Genomic DNA, 23292 nt, shown 5'->3' with positions numbered 1-23292 from the left:
TGTATCAGGAAGGTATCAGGACTACATGTCCAGGGAAAATTGTCCAAGTTAATGTGGGGTTTGGCTGCTGAATAGCCAGGGTCTTTAACCCTTAAAAGTAAGGGATGGACGTTGTCAGGCAGAGATCAAACTCACTGGCTGAGCAGGGAAGTTTCATTTCCCACAGGAACCAGGATTGGGTCATTCTGTTGACACACAGTGACGGTTAGGGGGTTATAGCCCCATGCTCGGCAAGCTTCTGGGGTAAGGTTCAACTGCGGACACTGTTTAGCCCTTCACTCTGGTGGACAAGATGCTCCCAGGGAAACACCAGGTCTGGCTTTCACTGCTTCAGAGGAAGGGATTTGTTCTATCCAGCCACTGGGCAGGGCCACACAGATAGTGACTCCAACTGTGACCAACATCTGTATTTAGAATCAGTCATGTCTTTCTGTTTCCTCCTGCATAGGGCTCTATTTTCTAATCCAGGTACCGCTGCTCAGATATTGTGAGAAATACCTCCCCCAGCAAAGAGCTGAAGAGATTCACACAACAGAAGTACCTGTCCAGGTATGTGGGACCAGGGTAAACTGAGAGCTGGGTTGAGCCGCATTCATGGGCGGCATTCTGAAATGTCTGAGAAGTCCTCAAGTCTCCCTAGAAGGTGAAGGCCATTTCACGTGAGTTCTCTTCGTCTTCATCCTCCCAGTTTGAAGAAAATACCCATTCTATCAAGGCACTTTGATCATACTTCAGAACTTTCCGTGATGGTGGAAATACCTGTGCTGTCAAATATGGCAGCCGCTTAGCTACATATGGTGGTTGAACACTGGAAATGTAACTAGTGTGACTGAGGAAATGCCTTTTAAATTTTACTTTACTTTAATTAATTGAAATGCAAATGCAAATAACCATATATGGTGAATGGCCACTGTACTGCACAGCACAGTTCTAGATATTCAAGCGGAATAAGAACAGCAGCCATGGTTATTCATTATCTATTCTCAGTGCTATCACAGTGTCTGGTGCATATTTTGCACTAAATAAATATTTCCCGTTTGGCTGAATAAAGAGAGGAAAAAAGGAATATTAATTAAATGATCCTACTGTGCTAACATGGAAAGAGGGCAACAATTCCTTGTTTGGATTGTCTTTACCTCTCACTGGTTGTGTGAATTTTGGCAAGCTATCATTTAAAATGGCGTCATCCAGGTACCTGGGTGGCCCAGTCGGTTAAGCATCCGAGTCTTGATTTTGGCTCAGGTCATGATTTCGTGGTTCGTGAGATTGAGCCCCACACTGGGCTCTGTGCTGGGATTCTCTCTTTCTCCCTCTCTCTCTGCCCCTCCCCCACTCACTCCCTCTCTCTCTCAAAAGAAATAAACTTTAAAAAGTAAATACGTAAAAATGGCATCCTTGTAATAATTGCTGACAAGTATTAAATGCTCACTTTGTGTCATCCTTTCTGAGCATTAGTTCGTTTGGCAAAATAAGCCTATTTTTCCTTGAGGAAACTGAAACGAATGAGATCCAGTCAATTGTTTCAGATGAAGGTCATGACCAATCACTAGGCATAAAGTCAATTATGTCGACTCCACCAGGTCTATATGCATTACAGCATATATATACATTTACACACATGTATTTATGTATACTCGTATATACATACACATGTATATGTATTAAGTATATGTACGGTATATATATATATATGTATGTGTGTATGCATATCCAATAGTGTTTGAAAGCCACTAGATTAAGTAACTTTATCAAGGCTATTCAGCTGGTTAATGGTGATTTGGGATTTGCACGAGGCTATCTGACTCCAAGTCTCCTACGTTAACTGATACACTCTACAACTTACTCTGGTTTTATAAGAAATGTGTTTACATTTTAAACTGACTTATATACGCATAAATCCTAAGAACCTCACCCATCCATTAGGTATGGAATATGCATGTGCGTGTGTCCACACACATACACTTGCTTTGAGTAATGCCTAATACCTTTTAGATTTAGTCTATTGTCTCTGGCTGTGCACCAGGGAAAAGTGATCCTAATTTAAATATCTTTAAATCATCCTAAAGGATTCCATTCTGGCCGAGACTGCTAGGGCTCACCAATATACGTATTTCTCTTTTTCCCGCTGGATACATCACTGGGCTATGTTTCCCATTTGCTTTAAAGTGAGATGAGGCCATGTACTTGAGTTCTGGCCTGTGGGGTGCAGGTAGAAGTGATGTCCCTCATCCCTAGGATGGACCTCTAAATCCTCCCATATAGTCTTCTCGACTCTCTCCTTCGCTCATCAGCAGACTGGATGCATAGAATAAACTGGAGGATTCTGAGGTCTGAGGGTGTGGCAGAGCCACGGGATGGAAGCAGTCATAGCCCCCTGCCTTCTTTCCCCACCCTGTTTCAGACTGTGACATGAGAAAGAAATGGTCCTTTGTTCTGTATGCCTGACTGACATACCACTTTAGTTGGTGAGATGCACAAAAGAAAACAAACCTTGGGTGTGCCCTTTTGCCATGTCCACTGTCATGCTGAGTAAAGGAGGGGTATGGCACCAACCATGAGCTCCTGGGGCCAGCATGGGTAAGAGGTCTACATCCCTTGGCTTGTCTCAATTCTTTAGGCATCAGAAGAGAAGGAGGATGGGCATTCAGTCATCTTAATAACGTGAACTTCAACCTGCATAGTGCTTTGTAATTTCAAAAAGGGCCTTTTCCACACATGATTTTATGTGGTTAAATTGGAGAAGGATGAGAATCCCTATTCTACTGAAGAAAAAGCTGAAGTTCAAATGTAGTCATATTCACCTGCAGTTTCACGCACACATTAAGAGCAAGGATTCATATCCTTGTCTGCAGACTCCAAATCTAATGACTGACTGAGGAAAAAGTGGATAGGAGGCATCAGGCATCCCAAGGCCAAAGTGGAGGTTGGTCTATATAAAGCAAGCCCAAGCTCCTGTCTGCTTGCTAGAAGGAAGACACACACCATATGTAGTGTTTTCAAAGCGTTCTTACACTTGTCATTTGAGTCTCACAATAACCCTGTGGGGCAAGCAAGGCTGACACCAGTAACCCCATTTTCCAGATGGGTCACCTAAGGTCCAGAAAGAGACAGCAATTTTACCAGGTATATAACTCACTGGTGAGAGAATTAAGATTAGAACCCAGGTCTCTTGATGCTGGGTGTAAATTGTTGTTGCTGGATTGTGCTTCTCCTCAATCCCTGATCTTAGAGAACTTCTTGCCTACCATGAGAATTCTTCACCGGCCAGGGTTTTGTTTTCTAAGACCTGATAGCTCTGCATGAACTAGACATTTGTTACACGTTGTGTCTAATGCATTTTAGTTCAGGGGAAATCATTGGCTTTAAGGAAGATAAAAATGGTCTTTAATATATTTGTTGCTTCTTTTCCTAATCTTTCTTGATGTTCCTCCTCTGGGACCAAGGATATTTTGGGTTAGTACTGCAGTATTTCGTATTGTCTGGATGGTGTTGCCATGGAAAATGGCCATTTCTCTTGCAGGGCAAAGGATGGGATGGATCAGTGAAGGGGAGGTACAGTATATCACAGCCCTATGGATGTGGGACCATAGGCTCTGATTTTGCATTTTGGAATGCAACATCTGATTGACAAGAAAGAAAAACAAACAGATGAAGAGACTGAGGGTGGCCACCACTGTCAGGCACACATGCGCTCCATTGCCCCCTGGAGCAGTAGATCGTAAATCACTCAACAATGGGGCTCAAGAAGGAGCAGACATGCCACACTGCAAGGATTGATGGCGGGAGGTGGGGATAATGCAAGAAGCAGAGATGGTCTAGTAGGCTGAATGGTGGCCCCCAGAGCCCAAGAATATTACCTAATATGGCAAAAGATGTGATTACACTTAGGATCTTTAGAGGAGAAGCATTTCCTGGGTTGTTTTTGGCGGGGGGGGGGGGGGGAGCGAGGAGGGGAGTGGACCCTAAATGTAATCACGGGTATCCTCCTAGGTGAGAGGCAGAGGAGGTTTTGAGACAGATGCACAGAGGAGAGGTGAACGAAGATGGAACAAAGAGAGATTCAGCACAAGCCAAGAACTGCCACCAGCCACCGGAAGCTGGAAGAGGCAAGGAAGGGCTCCCCCCTAGAGACTCTGGAGGAAGTATGACCGTGCTGACACCTTGGTTTCAGACTCTTGGCCTCCAGAACTGTGAGAGGATAGATTTCTCTGGCTTTAAGATGCCAAGCTTGTAGTGTATTTTATAGCAGCTCTAGGAAAGTCACACAGATGGGTGAGATTAGCATGTGAGTCAAGTACCAAAAGTCCGCAGAGAGGGAGACTCTGGAGGATCTAACCCTTGCCCAAATCCAGAATGTGTAGATCATGAGAACATCCGATATGCAACACCAAATACCTTCAGATTTACACTAGTTGACTCAGAAAGTAATTCCAAATTGAGTTCTCCTGGGACGCTAGAATAAAAGCAGAGCATGGGAACTAAAATTCTGGGGTACTTTGGAAGCAGAGGATTATAACCATGATGGGACTATAATCTCTACACCTCCCTCGAAGGCACACCCCCTTTGATATCTTCTCCTGCAGCCAGGGGAGAAATCTAGGGATTTGGGAGAACTCAGACTAATGAGAAATGATTGTGAAATGTCATTCAGAGTTGTGTGTGTCTGTGTGCCTGTGCATGCATGCATGCATGTGTGCATTCCCTTTGCAGAAGTGGGTGGCCGAGGCAGTATCTGGAACAGGGACAGGGTGAACCCCTCCAGAGTCTATGGCAGGAGGGGTGTCTACCCACAAAGGTCAATCCAGTGGAACAATCCATAGCGTTGGTCCTTCCACTTTCTCTCCCCAGAAAACAACATAAAAAGGGCGGTTACACAGACCACCTAAAAAGCAAAGTATTTATTAAAACCCGTCACATCACCCCTTGCCCTTTGGAAAGTGTAGTGAAAAAGGACTAAGTTTTGTAATCAGACAAATTAAGTCCCAGCTCCAGTACTTTTCTGTGTTACTTAATCTCTCTGAGCCCAACCTTTCTCTTCTATAAGAATGGCCTCTGTCTACTTACACAGTTTCAGAACTAAGTAAATGATGTATATATTTCATTTCATATACACACTCAATCAACGTTAGAGCTCCTGGAAAGCAATATTAGCTTCAGCATCACGTGGAACCCAAGTAATATCTGAGATGGCCTTCTGTAAATGGGGAACTCAGAATTGACCTTGCTCTCCTTAATCAACAGCGATTACCTCCTTCAAACCTCTTGCTCCTTGTTCCAAATCTAAACTGATCCTTTTACCTCCTAAACCAGACCTCATAGAACAGATTTTCTTACTGCCAAGAAAACTCAGATTTAAAACTGGACTTTCTATTTTTCTCATTTGATGTCTTCATTAAATTTTACATTTGCAGGGACCCCACTAATCATTTATATCCATTTTCCTTTATTACCTGGGGCTGCCACAGGGCAGTGGAAACCTCCTGTTCAGGGACTAGCAGCCAATGAGGGGAAGAAAAAGCAAGAGAACTCAGAGCCCAGAATTTCACCCCGTGACTGCTCCCAGCGGCCCCCTCCCAGTCCTCTCACTGCCAAGGGAACAGGCAAAGGCCTCAGACCTCAGCTCTCTGCCACAGAGACAAAAACACAAACAAAATCGCCAGCATTTGCCTACTGTCCCTTTCCATTTTGTCAGGTCAGTGAAAAGCAAAGCCAGCGAAAACAATTTTTTCTTTTAATTTTAATATTGTCAATTGCAATAAACTCAACAAAGTTTTACTAGCAAACTGTTTTCTGTTTGTTCAGGGGAATTAAGCTGTAGTCTTTGAATCCTGCTGTAACTAGATATTTGGTTCTGGAAAAAGACTGCAGCCTCTCCCTGAGCTAATGAATTCTTCTGGCTGCTATAGATCTGGAGCCCAGGCTGAGCTTGTGGGGCTATTTGATTCATTTACAGCTAGTGACTCAATGCGATATGTACACAAAAGGGGAAATACTTTCTGTGGCATTGGAAGCCTTAATGGCAGCAGATAAAATGGTCACAGCCAGTTTGTTGACTGTCTCCCTTCCTTAAACAGTGGCCCAGTTATATCTTTGCATAAACATGCAGCAGAGACTTGAAAACAAAAAAGAAAGAAAGAAAGAAAAAAGAAAGTGGGGTGCCTGGGCGACTCAGTTGGTTAAGTGTCTGACTCTCGATTTCAGCTCAAGTCATGATCTCAAGGTTCATGGGATAGAGCCCCACGTCAGGCCCTGTGCTGAAACTGCGGATCCTGCTTGGAATTCTCTCTCTCTACCTCTCTCTGATGCTCCCCACCTCTCCCTCTTTCTCTCAAAATAAGTAAAGTTAAAAAAAAAAAAAAAAAGCCATTCAGCAGAGACTTAAGTGTTACGTAAACAGTTGAGATGAATAAAACTTGATTAAGTTGGGGCTGAGCTCTGGGTGACTCTGGACAGCTGAGTATCAGGTGGAAAGTAGCCAAACCCCAAGGAAGGGACTTCTTTTCTCCAAGGGAGCCCCTGACCTGAGAGTGCTTTCTGGGCTGGCAGCCATCTTGGTCTGGCAGCCATTGGTGAGTGTCCTGTTCACGCCTGGGTCAGAATGACAGCAAAACCACAACCACTGCTCTCAACATTTGTCATTTTTCAGGTTGGGACAAAGAAGGAAGTATAGCAGAATCTGAACTCAAACCACAAAGCCACAAGCTTAGTAAATATCTGAAACATGAGAAAGAATAGTAGGAACGTCTGGGCTGGCTAAGACTTCATAGATCGTCTCTGAAATGAATTTCTGACCTTGCTTCCAGGTTAGAGAGTCTCAAAGCTGTCATCTGAGATGAATATGTTGATAAACTGTCCTATACAACTGGCAGGTTATGATTAGATTTTTGCTGGTTTCTTCCACTCTGCTCTCACTATTGCCAGTTCTGGTTCAGAACCTACTGGAGGGCTCTCTGTCCCCACATCCCCCAGGCACCCTTTTCTGAAGGGTCTTCAATAGCCGTTCTCTCTGCCAGGACATCATTCTGTTGAATAATTCCTATTCATTCCAGCCTCAGGGGTTTCCTTCTCTCAGTCCTTGTCCTGCCCAAGTCTGAGCGACATTCTCTTCCATCACCAGGACCTCGATATGCTCAGTTTTCTGCTTACTTGTCAGTACACCCCTGACTCTAGTCTGAGTTCCATCAAGGGCACCACGTCTACCTCATCTGTCTCTATAGCTCTGGTACCTCCCAAGACTTACGGCACATGCCTGGTAAATACTTGCAGTCTGAGTGGAAATGGGCAAACTGTGTCTATAAGTAGATACGTGTTTGAGCCCAGTGGTAGGGAGAGGGCATAGGGAGGAAGAGAAAGACTCCAAATCCAAACTGCTGACAGTGTTCTTTCCTGAGCACAGGCCATTTCTCCCCTTATCAGTAGGCATTTGAACCCTTGATATATAAAAACCAAAGCAACTCTCTGGTTGTTGTAACTATCCTCAAAAAAATGAGACTTGGTCAGTATGCCTTCAATCCCTCTAACTTCTAAAACACTTAGGTGTCCCGAACACATCTGTCTGGGCTCAGGGTATCCCTTGCAATATACCACTGTACCTCCCTCTATGCTGGGTCATTTCGTCTGTCCAGTTAGCTTGATTCGCTCATTAGGCTCAGCTCCTGAGTTTTGGACCTGGGCTCTATTCTTTGGCTCAGGCTGAACATGCAAGATTTTCCCTTCATCAGGCTAATGAAGTAAGAGTCTTATGTCATCATTAGTGCTGGTGTTAATCCAAGCAGAACTAATATTGGTGTTGTTCCAAGTAGAATTAACCAAGCCCAGCCCCCAACAAGCCAGATGTTAGTCAAGCATTTCTTACTGACATTAATGAATAACTCCCTTGGGCTTCACAAACAGCTGAGTCCACCAAATGAACTTCAGGGACCCAGAAGCAAGCTGCCTGCCTAATGGAGACTTGTCCCAGGAGGATACTAAGGACTTAGAAGTTCTGGGCTGAAAGCAAGAGAGAGTTCTCTTTTCTTGGTAGCAAATGACCATACCACTCCTAGCTGTCCAAAGATCAAAGAGAGGGCCATATGAGACAGCCCCAGAGGCTTTGTAGGCAGTGTTTCTTTGCAGATTGCTCTCTTCTTCTGTGCCTGTCCCCAGGAGGGATGCACGTTTGTGTTGATTTCTCCCCTGGACTGTGAAAGCAAGGTCTGTATCTTTTCACCTCCACATCCCTGGCACCAGGTAGAGAGATCAGCTAACTGCTGTGTGGAAATAAATTATGGTAGCATGTCTTCCTGAGATGGTTTGCCTCAATGCCCAAGTCCGCTTGGCTTTTCTCTTACTCACCCTCAAGTAAAACATATCAGCTCTAGACTTGCCATTTGTACTTGATGACTGCTGTCACAGGAATGTGATAATAAGAATAGAAACCATTTCTAGGAAGAGCCAGACACTGCTAAGAAATTTGTATGCATTTTTCAACAACCCGTGAAAGCAGTGTATCAGGATTTTAAAATACGTGACCGAAGCGTGGTATCTGGGGAGGGTGCAGGGAGAGGGGTGATTGGCTTAAGGTCATAGGCTTAGTCCAGAGAAGGTTAAAGATGGCTGGTGACATATCTACCTTTCCACTAGCTGTTGGGTGACCTGTTCAGCAGCATGTGACCCGTCTATGCCACCAAGAAAATAACAGGGCAGACGTCTGTAGTTTTTCCTCCCCAAGCCATAAAATCTCTATAGTAAGAGAATTTGTAAATGAGAGGCTTAAAATATTATGAGAAAAATAGAAGGGACAAGGAAGATAATGCAAGCCTTTTTTACGACTATTTTTAGATTTGCTAAATTAACAAAGACAATAGACTAAAGAAACTATCAAAAAAATTTGCAGATGTTTAATTATTATGATTGGCTACTTTACAGTTGATTTCCATTTACTCTACCACTCTCCCCACCCCCAACTACCCCAAGCTGGAATATTTTCAGGTTCTCTGTTTCAGTGGGATGCATATAAATGTCTTCTAATTAGTCACAGATAATACAGATATCAACAGGATTTTTCTCTGTGGCTCCTCCTCTATCCAGATGGTCAAGGTCTCATCTATAATGACTCAGGCATTGACTTCCTCGCCATTGACCTAGAGATGCAGAGGAACTTGGACTCTTGCACTGGAAAAAGTCAGGCTTTATCAGTCCACCCCTTTGCTCCCCAATGGGGCTTTGTTCCATCCTTGCTAACTTCACACAAGAGCACGAGAGGGACACCCTGACCTACTCCCGCCTATCCTATCCTCTCTCCCGAGTCTCAGACCCCGCCTTCCTAGGAGGACAAGAATGTGCTCCAAAGGCCAGGTTTAGTTCAGCTACACTTTCTTTCCCTCTCTTAAAGCAGCAGTTTAGAAATCCCTATGCCTGTTCTTTTGCTGATTATTCTGCTTTATGCCCTTTGTGCCCAGTTCAGTTCCCTCTCTTTCTAATTATCCTTGTCAAGAGTGCCTAAAACCTTCTGGATACTTAAATATTCAGCTGGAGGAAGTATATAGAGAACAAATCTATTGAAGTAGGCTTTCCCTAAGGGACATTTGAGGTTGGGGACACAACCTATGCTACATACAGATTCTTTCCTTGGGTCAATGCCCAGTCCAACTGTGCAAACCCATTTCTGAGAGCCAGACTATGGCCATAGTAATAGATCCTTTTTTTGAACACCCTGTGTTCCAAGCACTGTACTAGACCGGGCACTTTCCATGGAATATATCTAATTTAATGACTCTCCAAAGAAAATATGATCACTTCTATGTTACCAGTGAAGAAACTCAGGCCCTTCAGTGTTAACTGATTGGCTTTAGAGTTAAGTCGTTGGAGATGAGTTCACTGTTCTTCCCTTTAAGGAATGTTAGGGATGTTCCTTGAGCATCTACTATGCACCAGCATTTTAATGATGTGATTTACATATATTTTCACATTTAATCTTTGCAACTCAAAGAACTAATTATCATTATCCTTACTTTACTGATAAGCACATTGAACATTGGATGGCTAAAAAGTGGCGGGGCTGACATTAGAACCCAGGACTGTCAGACAACAAAGCCAACAAATGGGGTGGTGTAGATGTTCTAAATCCTCATGACAAAAACATAAACTCTTCATCCCAAAAGAATTCTTTGTCACCGTTATTGCACTCAGCTTGGTAGTTGACATCAACTTCTTGACTGGCCAACTGTTGGTCTAATGCCTGTTAATGCAGGCACCAGATGTCTCCAACCAGCCTGCTCATTGGAGTCAGGAGTACATGACCCCTCCTTAGAGTGGAAGGCTGCTGTTATAATACAATTATTCATGTTAGACTTTTATCCTCACCTAAGCCCTCTCTTTAAGACTAAATCGAACCACAACATGTCTACCTTGTAGCATCTTTGTCCTCTGTTTCCATGCCATCTGTATATTCTTAGGGGGTATAAATGACCCTCTCACCTCTCCATGATCCTCCAGGGTCAAGGCCTAGAGCTGACAACTCCTTGGAGATTCTGGCTAATGCACAGCAAATGAGCAGAAACCCATACACCTCCTTCCAGGAAAGGAGGAAGGCTCCGGAAGAGGAAGAGAAGCTGATGGTTGGGCTGGAGGTTGACGCTGGGCCCATTTGAGCTTCAGACTGTGTCCCGTCCATGGTTCCTGAACTGGGGGGCAGGGCTTTGCTGTCCTGCCAAGGAGTGTGGCCGGGGCTGTGGCCACCCCATGTGTGGGACCGTCCGGGAAAAGGTATGACGTGCCAGCATGGCAGGCATAGATAAAGAGAACAACACAAGGACTGGAAGTTTTTTGAGTTATTAATCTAAAGCAAATGATGCATTTTAGCTGTTGGATTCAAAAGCAGATGTCTTTGGAAGTAGCCAAGTATGAGGCATTCAAGAGCGTAGCATTGGGAATGAGGGTTATAAATATGCATTGCAGTGATTGCATTTAACAATACTATATCATATACATGCGACTTGCTAAGACAGGAAATCTTAAATGTTCTCACTACAAAAACGAAATGGTAATTTTGTCACGTGATGGAGGTATAGATCTAGCACAATGGAGGTAATCATTTGGCAATACATGAGCACCTCAAGTCAACACATTGTACACTTTATTTTTTACCGTACGTATTCTTTTCGGTAGGCTTCATGCCCAGCACAGAGCCCATGGCGGGGCTTGAACTCACAACCCTGAGATCAAGACTTGAGCTCAGATCGAGAGTCAAATACTCAACCGACTGAGCCACCCAGGCGCCCCCATACACTTTAAACTTACACAGTGTTCTATGTCAGTTACAGCCCAATAAAGCTGGGAAAATTAATTAGTTTTTAATGAATTAGTTAATTACTATGCATTGCTGTAACCTCTTAGTTATATCTTTTATTCCCCTCCCTCCTGTGTCCTACTCGAGGTCACAGGAATGACACCTGGAGTGTGAGAAACGTGTGCGGTGGAATTGGTGATTCCCCACCCATCTCCACACTCATGCACATCCTCATGCGTGTGAAAGTGTAATCCACAGGTCCACCCAGTGGTTTAATCAAGGCAATCAGGGAAATTACTCGCACTCGTTATCCAGCACTACCTGTGTGCTGGACGGCAGCGCCACCAATATTTTGCTGAAGTCCCAATTCGGGGCACTTCCCTAGTTTTGGAAATAAATGAAACTTTCTCCACACATACGGGTAAAATCCCATTCCAAGCACGCCAGTGTATTTTCCATTTCCATCTTTTCTCGGCAGGAACGCAAACATTCATCTCGATAAAATGATGAACACCTGCTGAATGCAACTGCAAAGCCCCAGAGATCCAGGGTCCGCCCAGACCACAGGGACGCCCACCACAAGCGCACCCACGTGCACCGCCCACACGGCAGCGGCCACCGTCCCCTCGTCCGGCGATCCCTGGACTCACATGCCCTCGGCTCCCGCCCTTGTCTTTACAGACTGTCAAACCGCCAGCCTCCTCTGATCCCTGCCCTCCTTTTCCTCCAAATTAAATTTCAACTTTTTGTAAACCTCTGTGAAAATGACAAGCCGGTGCCAGGGCTGTCTTTTAATACACAAAAGCATAAATAATGCCATCCATCAGGTCTGTCACTCAGAAAGATAGATTGCTAGTTGTCCAGACCCCCGAATGACACCAAAGCCAAAGTTAGAAAGTGTCTCTTTTCTTTTCTGTAGTCAGTCTCTCTCACTCACATGCTCTCTTGCTCACTCTCTTTTTTATTTGCTGGACTGCTTGATTCTGATTAATGGTCCTGTCAGGGTGGGATTCCACTTGCTCGGATAATGAGTCAAGAATGTATTCCCTGTCACAGGCGCAGCAGATGTCAGGGGCAGAAGGGCTCAGGGATGCCAGAAACAATATACAGTTTCTTCCTAGTCCCCTGACAGGCCAATATGCTGCACAAGGTCTAATTTATGTAGACAAAATGCAGGCGGGGCTGCAGCCACCAGAAAACTGCCCCCGAAAGCCCGGGCTTCAGTGCAGTTCACAAGCCGGCCCTGCTAGACGGCCCGGCGGGCAGCAGCGGGCTGCAAATGAACACCGCACATCCAACAGCGCTGCCTCCCAAGGCCTGACCACGCCGAGAGGCCCAGGACCCCCTCTGACTTCATTAAACCGCACTTTATATCATTATGGGAAGAAATCAAACAGGGCAGAGGGCTTCTGTTCCCTGTAACGGCTTGATTAGGTTATTCGCTGCTGGGCTCGGGTATTACCAGACCGGAGCTGCCGAAGGGTGCTGAGCCGAGTCAGCTCGCAGAGCCGCTCCATCCAGACACCCTCTTGGCTTCCGTGGGGCTAATTTGATCTCAGAAGTCTCTGTCCCAACAGAGACGGCCAGGCTGCCGTCATTCCGCAGGCACTCTGGGAAAGGAGAGCTGTTCCTTGGCCAGAGGGAGACGGAGACGCTTGGTCTCAGCCCAAAGGTGGACACCCTTGCTACAATCAACCTGTCCAGATAGATTTCGCACATATTTTCTTCTTGAGAAAAGTCTCTAGGGCTCTTTCTGGAGGTGTAACATTAAATCAATGTATATTGCCCTTGGAAATTAAAAAATGACCACACTCCTCTGACAAACAACTCAAGCAGTTAAACGTTAAGGACACGACTGGAATTCAATAGATCAAAATCAGGCAGGGGGACTGTCACATTACCAAGCCTGAGAAGATAAAACTCATGTCCACCAACCTCCATTTTCATCTTAACAGGGTCGCAAACATACTCCAGTAAATCAAACCAACAATTCCAAAGAGTTGCTAAGACTCCATGAAGTAAATAAGTGAGCTTTGCATGGCTTCTACACTTGATTTCTGTGGGGCTAATGGACTCTTCTGATTGGGTCTCTGGTTTCAGGTGCTAGGTTGTGGGCCTTGCTGGTTAAACGGAAACAGGCAACAAGACTGAATTTAACCCAAATGTTATATGTTCACTTGATGTTCTTTTTTCTAATGGTGTTTTTCTTCCTATTTTACTAACATGCCTTGGTCCTTCTCAAAGATTTTTTTTTTTAATTCAAAAAGGATATCACCATTATGGTAGTCAATGTGATGGGACAGAAAGAGTGTGGATTCCAGGGATGGACAAGTCGGTGTCTCAGCAAGGTTCTACCTTACCCCATGGAAAGAACTTCCAGGCTGTGAGCAAATTGTACAAGCTCTCTGCATCTCGTTCCTTTTAACTCTAAAATGTGGCTGATGTCATCTACCTGGTGGCATTTGAGGTCATGAGCACACAGAGCAGAATATAGAGTAGGCCTTGTATAAGCATTTTCTGAAAACCAGGTGGCCAGTAAATGGGAGCAATTATTATTATATATTTTGTCCCACTGCCTCACATGGTACCATGCAGAAGCTATTACTATGCAGATATGATACCTTTCTCACTATTTAGTGGGGGGAAAAAGGAAAATAGAATGGGGCCCCTGTGGTCATTGCCCACTTCAGCGAAGTTCAGATACACCAATCTTGAGTGGATCAGTACCAGTCTCACCCCCGTTCATACCCTCCAGAGCCCATCCTGGTTCCAAACACATTTCCCGACGTCTGCCTCTTGGCCTGTAAATGTAACCCTGTTCCTTCCAAAGCCTGAGTGCTGATCGGGTCTCTCTTAATTCCATCCACCCGAGTTCTACCCCTAAAGACCACTTGGGATTTTCACACGAGATAGCAATGGGAAAAGAAGGCAAGAGAAAAATTCCAAAGTATTTTGCTTCCACTAAAATGAAGACATGTACTGTTGAAAGGGAAGAAAAGCCAAGCTGCAAAAGAGTATGTAGAATAAAACCCAATGTATGTTAAATACGTCTGCATTTATTTAGATTTATTTAATTTCTGGAAGGATGCATAAGAGACTTAACCATAGTTACCTCTGGGTAGTAGGTGGGCGGTCAAACTTTTGATCACGACTGTGTGTTGCTTTTATATTAAGAACCAAATTCAAAACAAAGCAAAAGAAGTGGGAAGGCCAAATTAAGAAAACCTACTTTCTGGGGGCGCCTGGGTGGCTCAGTCGGTTGAGCGTCCGACTTCAGCTCAGGTCATGATCTCGCAGTCTGTGAGTTCGAGCCCCCCGTCAGGCTCTGTGCTGACAGCTCAGAGCCTGGAGCCTGCTTCTGATTCTGTGTCTCCCTCTCTCTTCGCCCCTCCCTGACTCATGCTCTCTCTCTGTCTCAGAAATAAACATTAAAAAAAAATTAAAAAAAAAAAGAAAACCTACTTTCTGAACTCCCTCAACTTAACACACTGACCTCTCTCTAATGGTCCAGAGTTTACTAGAGAACCATCAGGCCAAAGCAAATATCGCAATATAAGTGAGTCCCACATTGTGAAAATCCAGTGTTAAAAAATCCAAACATCAGGCAGTGCTCCAGCAGGAAGACACAGCAGCAAAGAACCGGGCTTTGAAGTGGCCATGAGGGCAGGTCACGTGGCGGGAAACGAAGCTGACAGCGGACATGGGAAGCCTTGACTAACAGATCTACGAGCCGAGGACCCGCCAAGGAGAGGTCGCAAAAGAGTGGTGCGCACGGAATGTTTTATAATCATTAGAGAATTTTCATGTTGCAGGTGACTCTTTCAATGGTAAGCTCCTGCAATCTGTTTGCAGGTTTGGAACCGTCGCTAAGGAGCTGGAGCAGAGCTTGGAAACTAACATTCACGGGGATTAGAGGCCACTTTACCAAATGGTGAACAAGCAGATGGGTAGGATGGTGAAAGTGGCTGCCTCCTCCAAAAAAACAAGCCAAAAGAAGTCATTTCCAGGCGATGTGTAAGAAACCCGATGTGTAAGATTAGCTACATTTGCACCAGCTCGACCTTCAAAACATGCTGGTTTTGATTTATCCGAGTGCAGGTCATTCATTACGGACGAAAAAAATCCCAGAGCTGAGGCATGAAGGAAGGTCACCAGAAAGAGGCCAGGGTGAACACACTGGAAACCAAACTGAGAAGAATAGTGGAAGGGAAAAATTAATTTTAGATCCCAGTTACTGAACTGTTTCCAAAGGCCTGCCTGTTCCGGGGTACCCAGAAGTGTGGTGTGGAACCAGCCCTAGCTGGTTCTGTGCGCCTTTCTAGGGCCTTGCTCACGGGACCGGGAAACAGAGGGCCAGTCAGACCAGCGTTGGAAACAGTAACGTCATTGGCTGCGAAGGGTTAGGAGTTGCAGAGATGAAGGGCATTTCTGCTATTAAGCCATTGGCCTCCAGGAATTTCCTCAAATGTCCCCATACAGCCCTGATGAGGGGGAAGAGCTGGAGTTGATAACTGGTTTGTCTCTGGCCCCACGCGCATGGCATGCCCTGCCTTGGTGTCAACACTCCAGTGTTCCCACTTACCTGAGGCTCTCAGTTTTCCCTTCTACCTCAGTAAGTCACCCAGGCTGCCTTCTAGGACATCTCAGATCCAACCTTCTCTGCCTTTCGTATTGTTTAGATGCCCCAAACCCTTTCTTTGGAAGCACACTGAGATGTCAAATATAAAGCCATGCCAGGAGCCTTCCTTGGCTGTCCTTGGGGACATTCTTTCTGGCGACACTCTGTGGAAGGGATGGTTCTGGACGTCTCTCCGGTCAGCAAAGCACCATCATCTTTGACAGGTGTCATAGCACCCAATGGGACTGCTGTCCACTGGATGATACTGGTATTTGGTGACGGTAGTGGTTGGAGGGTAGTAATTAACCCAAATCTACACATTACTGTCACAGTTATCTCCCCAAACCCAAAACACATGGGTCCCTGATGACTGTTTAAGCAGGTCTCCTTCATGGAAGAGGCTGGTGATGAACCCAATTTGCTTATCATCTCTTCAGGGAAGCTTCTCTAGTTAGAGTTGTTCCCTCCCAACTCCCTGTCACTACCTATATTTAATTTCCTTCATCATGTGCATCTGAAAGTCTGAGATTTTTCAAAAGTAGAATCTGAGGCAAGGACTTGGGTTGGTGGGTCATTTATCTGGTAGCTTATCCCAGGAGGCAGGGATAGGGAAGGGAGCAAAGAAGAAAGCCAATATGAACATATATTATCATAGTCTGTGGTGTAGGCAAAGGAAGCCTGATTCCAATCATACTCCCAAGAAGACGAGGCTTCAGAACACAGCCCGACACCGTCCACCTTAAAGGTTGGGAGCCTGCAGTATTTACCCACCAATTCCTAGTACTCCCTGTTAGTCGAGTGTTGTCCCTGGAAGCATGAATTGTCCCTCACTGCTGCCTGATGCTGGCCAAGGATATTTGGAGAGGCATCTGAGAAAACCCTGAGGCAGAATGCAGGAGACATGGGAGGCAGGCTGGAAGTGGGACACTGGAAGCTCCTGGAAAATCTGAGCTCACATAGGAGTGTCCACCAAGGGTACAGGCTGCAACCAGAGGCGGGCCAGAGGGATTGGGCATGGACACTCGAGGCATCTCTTATGACACTTGCTATAAAATTCTCTTATGTATGAGATGTTTACTCGTTCAGGGTCTCTCTCACGGAAGGAGCAGATATCTCTCCACGAGAGCAGAGACCTCCAAGTGTCCATAACAAAGCTTTGGGGGAACTAGAAACTGGCACTGCCCCACCCCCACACAGGTTACAACTTCTCAGGCATAAGAGTCAGCCACAGGAGCTCATCTGAAATGTAGGTGGCGTTTAAATCATCCCGCTCTGAGTTGTTTTGTAATGATAACTCGTATTAAATGAGAGTGAATGGTCCACCCTCAACTTATAACACTGTTGCCTAAAAAAAAAAAAAAAAAAAAAAAAAAAAAATTGAACTCTTTTCCCGACCACAGAGTAGAGACCATGGGATGGTTTTGTGGTCGGTAAAAGTTGGATTTCATCTCCCACAAAAGCAAAGCCCGCATATTCTCTACTTTTGTTTATGGCTTTTCCTTGAAATTTTTTAAACCTAAAAAGTGGGCAAGGGCTGCAGATAGTGTCCTGGTATCTGAAAGACACAGGAAATAGTTGCTAAGCATAGAGCATCACTACGGCTGCCCTTGAGGCACCCAGGTTTCTTAACCTCACAGACCTATGTGTATACACATAACCTCACAAAGAAATCACCAGGGGTCAGCGTGTTTGCTTATATACCGTGAGTTGAAATTCAAGTCACACATTCAGGTAGAAATCTGGGTCCATACTCTGACCCAAAATGATCATACGATGTCTAGAACCAAACCTTTTAGATACATTTATTTGAAAACACATGAAAGGCTATTTTTAGTTTTGTGAAAGACTTCTGGGTTATCAATACCCACCTCAGCCTGATTTTAAAAGATACTCACTAATAAAAAAAAAAAGGGCAGCTCAGTGTATAGTTGTGTAATGAATTCTGATCTTCCCAGAAAAAGCAAAAAGGGTATTAGGGACTGTTACGGGTTGAATTGTGTCCCTCAGAAAGATATTATGAATCCCTTTCATATTATATTCAGAATGTGACCTTATTTGGAACTAGGGTCATTGAAGATATAATTAGTGAAGATGATGTCATACTAGAATGGGGGGGGGCCTTAATTCAATATGACTGGGACACCTAGAAGACAGGAGAACACCACATGAAAATATAGAGACATACAGGAAGAAGGTGGTCACATGACAACTGAGGCAAAGGTTGGAATGATACATTTACAAGTCAAGGATTGCAACGGATTGCCAAGAACTGCCAGAACCTAAGAATATGGAAGGAAAGATGCTCCCATTAAAGCCACCAGAGAGAGCATAGCCCTACCAACACCTTGATTTCAGACTTCCAGCCTCTAGAACTACTGCTGTTGTTTTCAGTCATGTGGTTTGTGATACTTCGTTAGAGTGCTAGGATATGAATACAGGAAGCAAACTAGACTGACAGCTTAGGAAGTAGATCCCATTAGAGCTCCAGAAGTGTAAACATCACCACCACCCCCAACCCCCACCTATCCATGGCATGTACTGAGCCCTGCTACAGTGAGCAAAGAGGATCTTCCGGGAAATTCTGTTCAGTGGCCATTTTGGCTACATCAATAGTCGGCTTGTAGCTGAAGAGTGTGGTTCTTTGGATACGAAGTAGGATTCCTAAGGAACTGGGAAATGCAGCCCTCCATTATCCTGAGGTTGTGTAAATCACTGGGGAAAATGAAATGTGTATTAGATGTCATTGGAACTTGGAGTAAGGAGGAAGAGGAGGGGGCGTAGGAGGTGGAAGGCCAGAGCAAGGGAGAAGAGAGGAGAGAGAGAAGGGGAGGAAGAAGAAGAACAGTACAAGGCAAGATTTCCAAAAAGACAAAAACAAGACTTTCAGCTTTCTGCTTCGTCTTCAACCTCCAATTTGCCCCCAGATATGCATTTTGGAAATTATTAACTTTCTCCCTTCCCTCGACCCAGCTGTCATTCAGAACCTCGCACTCTCTCATCTCGATTACTGCTTTAACTTTTTACCAGCCCCTTAACTCACCTCTACATGGTTACCAGAGCAGGCATGGGACTCTCTGCTCACAGCCCTTCCCCAGCTTCCTATTACTTACCTATAGAATCAAGATGGAACTCCTTAACGTAGTACCCCAGGACCTCCAAAAGCATACCTTCAATCCACACTCCCTGTACAATCTTGTACCCACATGGAGAGTATCTTTGACTCCAGGCCAATTAAATTATACACGTTGATTTTTCAGAAGTGTCTGCTTTTTCTCCTGCTTGAAATGTCCTTCCTCCTTTTTACCCTATGAGCTTCTACTCATTCTTTTAGATCCAGCACAGATATCACCTCCTTTATAAAGATTTCCATTGTCCCCTCCCCCAGCGGTGGCAGAATGAATTTTGCCTTCTCCTGTATTCCCACAGAACTTAAGAAATGACATCTGCCACAATAAATTGTAGTTATCTGGCTATGGAATGGTTTGCCTCATCTATCTGTATGTTCCAAGAGCACCTTATTCAACTACAGTATCCCAAGGCCTGGCATCATGTCTGAAATGTGGAAAGTTCTCAGTAAAAATGAAGGATGCGTGAATGAGAATGGCATACTTCAAACACCATGCCTCACCCCCATAGTCCCCCAAAACTGGTCAAATGTCCTCCATCTGGCATCATTTCCCAACCCATAAGAGAGATTCACCAGATTCTCAGATATCACTACCTTCCCCTCCCCTGCATCTCTGCACAGGGCTCTCATCAACTTCAAGGTTGGCTTCAGTCTAGGAAAATAAATAGGCCTCCCCTTAGATACAATAGAGCCAGCTAATTTATATGAGAAGTCGACTCCAGGCCCCCTGCCTCCTGGACTGAGCAGAAAGAACAAAATGAAGAGTTCCACCATGAGTTACTGCGCTCAGTCCGGCCTCTCTCTAACATCAGGGCCTTCTGCTCCTGTGACAGAGGTTTATGTTCTAAGTCATTAAGTTTTTCTGCCAAAACACCACGTGTTTCTTTTTGAAGGCCCTTGTTCCCGCTCAGAACTTTCTTAATCAGAAACAGTGACTAGCCGTTAAACTCCAAATAAAGGAAATAAAATTAAATGTCCCAATTGCTTTGTGCTGATTTGGCCTTTGGTTTCATTTTATTAGTTTCTTTATAAGCCTTAGGCTTATGGGGGAACTCCCCAATGCCCAAATCCCAATTCTGTTGTGGAGGGATAGAGGTGTAATGCCAATGTGACATTTGAGTTACAGCTTCTCTAAACCACACGCAAACCTTGATGAATAGAAATGTAAAGTGCCAATGCTGAAAACTAGCCTCGCTGGCCTGTGGTTGGAAGGCTGCTGTGGACCCTTGCCTGTGTAAGCATTGAGACATTTCCAGAGCCAGAGACACAATGGTTCAGGAGGAAAGAAGAGGGTTCTGCAAACTGATGCCTCTTAGGTTGGATTCCTGCTTCCTTTCCTATTTATGAAAGGCCACTGCAGTTGGCACCCTTGGTTCAATCATGGAAACACCTGGAATGTAGCCATCCGGGGACATTCTGGAGAAAAGTCCAGAAAAGAGGGAGCAAGGTCAAGAGAAGAAAAAAAAAAACTATAAGAATTAAGGGAACTGTGTAGAGACATTGGGAATCATTGTTAGAACCAGAGGACGCCTATTTCATTGCCGGTATTGGACAAATAAATAAAGAGTGAGGCCTCAAGAAACCCGGACTCCCAAAAGGGGATAAAAGTTGTTCCATGTCATGTTCACTCTACTGGATGAAAGAAAGCGTAGAGGAACAAGGCGTGTCACAGTCCAAAACTTAGCACAGTTCCTGGCACAAAGTAGGCAATAAATACTTGATAAAATTGTATGAAATAATAGTTCACGCAGAGGATGAAATAACCTAATATTTGCATTGTCCCTCAGGCAACTTCCCACAACGAAAGTCTGGATTTACTAAACTCATTTTGAAATTGCTCCAAACTTACAGAAGTTGCAAGACTATACAAAGGATCTCCATATACCCCTCATCCAGTGTCATCAGTTTTTTAATGTTTGCCACATTGCGTTCTCTATCTATCCACCTATGTACACACACAGATTATTTGTTCTGAAACATTTGGAGGAGATTTCTTTGGGCCTGTTTCCCCTGATTACTTCAATGTGTGTTTCCTAAGAACAAGGACATTCTCTTAGAGTTATCAAATCCAGGAAACCTCACATTCACACTATACTTTAATCCATACTTCATTTTCAAATGTCAACATTGTCTTATTAATGTCCTTTATGTCATTTTTCCCATGCAAGACCCAATCCAGGACCACGGCTTGCATTTAATTGTCATGCCTCTTTAGTCCACGCTAATCTGCATAGCACCTCAACCTTTCTTTGTCCTTCATGAAATTGACATGGTTGAAAAGTACCACCATTTGGATGGAGCACCGCATGGGAAATGTGTTCTCCTCAGGGTATCACATCTAGAGGCACACGAAGACTGTCCCTTATTGATAATGTTAATTTTGTGGTGCCTGGGTGGCTCAGTCGGTTAAGCATCAAATTTGGCTCAGGTCATGAACTCACGGTTTGTGAGGTCAAGCCCCGCATTGGGCTCTCTGCTATCAGCTCAGAGCCCACTTTAGATCCTTTGTCCCCCTCTCTCTGCCCCTCCCCCAAGGGCGCTCATGCTCTCTCTCTCTCAAACAAATAAACATTTAAAAAAGAAAAAAAGATAATGTTAATTTTGATAAGTGGCTTCTCTGTTGTAGAGTTACTAGTTTTCCTTTTGTAATTAATCAGTAATTTGCAAGAAGTACTTTCAGAACATGTAAATATTCTATTCTCCATCAATTCCTGTGATGAGTTTAGCAACAAGTAATTGTTTGCCTTTTACTCATTGGGTTATAATCCATTGCTGACATTATTTGGTTTGGTGCTCAGGTTATCCCAGATTTGGCCAAAAGAACCTGTTCAATCTCTCTTTTATCCTTTTGGCATGTGCCCCCCCCCCCCACAGTCTTTTTTTAACTTGAGCTCTTTTTAAATTTTTGGCAATACAGGATGTTCTAAGATCCTTTGTGTATTTTCTGCCTTGTCCCCAAAATCAGACTTTATCCGGGCATCCCTGGTCCCTTTGAATGAGGAGTGGTATTTAAAAATCAAGACCTAGACGTCAGGTATGGTCGATGCTATTGCGATGTCATTGGTTTAAGGTCCTACCAACAGAGAGAGCAGATAACACATATTTTTGAAATTATCTGCTTATGTTCCAATCCAAACCAATTATTTGTGAATATTTCTTGACTTTTCCTATTTTTTTCTTAAGTTTATTTATTTATTTTGAGAGAGAGAGAGAGAGAAAGCACACACCACGGGAGGGCAGAGAGAGCGGGGAGAGAGAATCCCAAGCAGGCTTTGCACTGTCAGCACAGGGCGCGAGGCAGGGCTTGATCCTGTGAACCATGAGATCATGACATGAACCAAAACCAGAGAGTCAGACACCTAAGTTATTGAGCCACCAGGCACCCCCACATGTTTTTCTTTAGATGAAGATATATATAGTCAGACTACATATAGTTGGAACTGTGTTCGAAAGTTACTTACATGAGCTTTTGTCCTTACCTTTGGTGTGGTTATATTATTCCAGTGAAATAAAGGAGGGTTTATTTATTTATTTTTCCAAACAGTTTTAGGGCTTTCTCCCCATCCTCATTGGCTTACTTTTTTTTTTCATTTATACAAAAATAATATTATCCCCCAAATCAAAACTATATGAAAAGGTATACCCCCAAAAGTGTTTACCCCTCCCCTACCTTGTTTTCCCCCACTTCTACCTCAGGTAGGGAAGCAACTTCATTCGTCTCTGGCTTATACTTTCTGAATATTCTTTTTCCAAACTGAACTGGCAAAATGTAAACTATTTCAAAATAAAAATTAAAAAGCAGATACGTATATATTTTCTTATGTCTCCTTCCTTAACACAAAGCAATATATAATATACACATTCTTTTTTACTTTCTTTTTCCACTTAATATATTTAAGTTGATTTCATATTAAATCATAGAAATCTTTCCAATTCTTTTTACAGCTCCTTAGTCCTCCCATGAGTGCATACAGCACTTTGTTCAACCAATTTTCTATATTTGGGCACTTGGGTTATTTCTGACATTTTGCAGTTGCAAACAATGCTGCCGTGATTAACCTCATGCATATGTTTTTGTATCATTGGAAATATATCTTCAGGATAAATCGTTAGGTCAAAGGGTAAGTATATATGTAGTTTTCTTGATAACCTTAGAGAGGTTACACTATCTCAGTACTCACCAGCAATATGTGTGAGTTTGGTTTTTCCCACAGCCCTACCAACAAAGTGTGCCTGATGGCTGAGAAAACGTCCATATTTCACTACAGTCCTAGGAGT

The 23292-nt window shown here is 44.1% G+C and overlaps 1 pseudogene; it reads left to right on the top strand.

Moving 5' to 3' along the window:
• The window catches only part of LOC122468708, a 58028-nt pseudogene extending 47397 nt beyond the window's left edge, over positions 1–10631 (top strand).
• The last annotated feature ends 12661 nt before the right edge of the window (positions 10632–23292 follow it).

The sequence above is a fragment of the Prionailurus bengalensis genome, chromosome B1 (assembly GCF_016509475.1).
Source record: "Prionailurus bengalensis isolate Pbe53 chromosome B1, Fcat_Pben_1.1_paternal_pri, whole genome shotgun sequence".
NCBI classification, from domain to species: Eukaryota; Metazoa; Chordata; class Mammalia; order Carnivora; family Felidae; genus Prionailurus; species Prionailurus bengalensis.
The sequence above is the reverse complement of the archived record's forward strand: the minus strand, read 5'-3'. Positions and strand labels throughout refer to the sequence as shown.